Here is a 2,682-nt window from a genome sequence, read left to right on the forward strand (position 1 = left end):
GCGAGATATGCGCTTCGTCAGATAGCATAGTCTGCTCTGAAGACCTTGTTTTCACTCCAGAATTTGCCATCACCGTGTCAAATGGCTGATGCACACGAAGAGCAGTTGAATGTACTAACATTGTTGACAAATGTAATATGTAACGAAAAAAAGGATGGCCTGATATAATTTACATATAAGATGACTGGCTAAGCAGGATGGCATTGCAAAATTCACATATATGATGCCTAGCTAAACAAGATGGTGTTGCATAATTCACATAAACAATGAATAAACTAAATAGATGGCATTCACACAAAGGATGTCTAAACTAAGCAGATGACATATTTGATGTATAAAGTAAACTAAGCAATTGTCTTCTCCTTTTGAATCCCCCTCAGAAGAGATATCTTCCTCTCGATTACAATTCGAAATGCGTGGAGGGGGGGCTGCCTTTGCGCCTACCATGGAGCAACATCTGCATGAAATTTTATTGCCACGCAAGGCTCGTCTCTTTTGCTCTACATGTTCACTTCCATTGTTTACAATAACTGTCATGCATAGGAATAAAACATAGTGAGATTGTGTAAGGAGTGCATGCAGAAATCCAGAGTGATGGTAGCAACCTGTGGATAGACCCAAAACCAATAATAGTAGGCAGATAATGGCTTCAGTTAAAAAATACAGATAATGGCTTCTTTATTGTTTGTTTCCCACCCAACATGAAACTCATAGTAGACACCGGAGATTAACCAGATAGTAGATAGATACTATTGATAGCGGCCCCGATATGTGCCCCACAACCATTTAAAAACTAAAGTTTGACCATTAGTTTGGAGCTGACTCAGAGTCTAATCAGTGAACAACACGATAAAGTAGCATGTAATATTAAGCGATGCATAACGTAAGCAGACACGAAAGAGTGCAACCTCTCTTACGGACCCGTGTAGTCCTCGAGGTCATCTACTCGGTTGATGATGGTAATGCAGTTTTCATGGCTGCCAGCGGCGGGGAAGAAGATCTGAGGCGGCGAAAGACAGTCTGGAGGCCGGATCCCTGTTGTGCTGGACCCTTCTGACGTTGGAGCAGCTGAGCTGGGGTGGACAACAGCGCAGCAGGAGCGGGACAAACCACGCATGGTTTTCTTTGACAACTATCTGTAAGAGAAGTAATTCTGTAAGGGCTCGTTTGAATTGGAGGATTCCAGCAATGCAGGGATAGGAAATAGACAGGAATAGGATAGGAATGCATGTGCAAAACAGAGAATTTAAAAACACGGGATTTCTGCCAATCTGGGTGTTTGATTCACAACAATTGGAAGATCACAGGATGCAAAGAAGCATGGTGAGATTAAGTCAAACCACAAGAAAATGTACGGTTATAATGCTATTATGCTACTATCTCTTAGTCTTCTGCTTCATGAATAGGAATTTGAAAAGGAGGACAAGTGAAAATTAAATTCCTACGTTTTTTCTTTCAAGGAGACACTAAAGGAACACATCTGTGTGCTCAGTGGACAATATATAAACATGTAGAGTAAAAAAGAGATACAACAAGTGTACAACCTCTTTGGCGAAGCCATGTCGATCTCAGCGTAATTGGGTTGGCCGGTGAGGATGCTCCGGCTGACTTTGCTGTCGGAGGAGGGGAAGAAGATCTTAGGCGTCTGGAGATGGAGCCCGAGGTAATGCTCCGCTCTGATGGAGGGTTTCGTCGTTGGAGCAGCTCCGGTGAGTTGTACGATGCCGAGGCTGAAGCAGGACAAGAGAGACAATGAACAACATTAACCTGAGTGGAATTCTAATAGCATCTCCAATACATGATGTAAAATACATAACCACAAAGTGCTAGATGTAAAATACATCAGCCGCTCATCTCTGAACTTAACTGTCGAAACTGAACTTAACTGTCGAAACTGAATTTTGCTGTCGAAACTGAATTTTGCTGTCGAAACTGAACGCACTAGCAAGGTGAGGCTACACGTCGGTCGACTGACCTTTTCATCTCTGGTCAATCGATTTTGCAGCCGTTGGATACGAAATCAAGGGCCTGCTGTAACGCCCCGGATCCGATGCGCCAGGTGTCTGTCAGTTATTCGCCGTTGTTTCCATGTCATTTGCTTGTGTGTTGCATTTTATCATGTCATCATGTGCATTTCATTTTGCATACGTGTTCGTCTCAGGCATTTGAGCATTTTCCCCGTTGTCCGTTTTGCAATCCGACACTCCTATGTCCTCCGGCATTCCCCTTTCGTCTCTCGTTGTGTGCGGGTGTTAAACTTTCTTGGAATGGCCCGAGGTTTGCCAAGCAGCCTTGATATAGCACCGGTAGACCGCCTGTCAAGTTTCGTGCCATTTGGAGGTCGTTTGATACTCCAACGGTTAACCAGGTAACCATAAAGCCCCTCTCTCTTTGCAGCCCAACACCCCTTCCAAAGTGGCCCAAAACCCATCTAACTCCCCTCCGTGCTCTCAGTCGTTCGATCACGATCGTGTGGGCGAAAACCGCTCCTCATTTGGACTCTCCTAGCTCCCTCTACCTATAAATATGTGCCTCCCACGTCCAAATCGCAGATGAAACCCTAGCCTAGCCTCCCTCTCGCCCGCCGGACATGTCCGTGCGCCACCGGACACGTCCAGCCGCCGCGCCGGACGAATCAGCCGCCGCCACGTCACCCAGCGTTTCCTCTCTCTCTCCTCCGCC

Source organism: Triticum dicoccoides, chromosome 6B, assembly GCF_002162155.2.
Source record: "Triticum dicoccoides isolate Atlit2015 ecotype Zavitan chromosome 6B, WEW_v2.0, whole genome shotgun sequence".
Lineage (NCBI taxonomy): Eukaryota > Viridiplantae > Streptophyta > Magnoliopsida > Poales > Poaceae > Triticum > Triticum dicoccoides.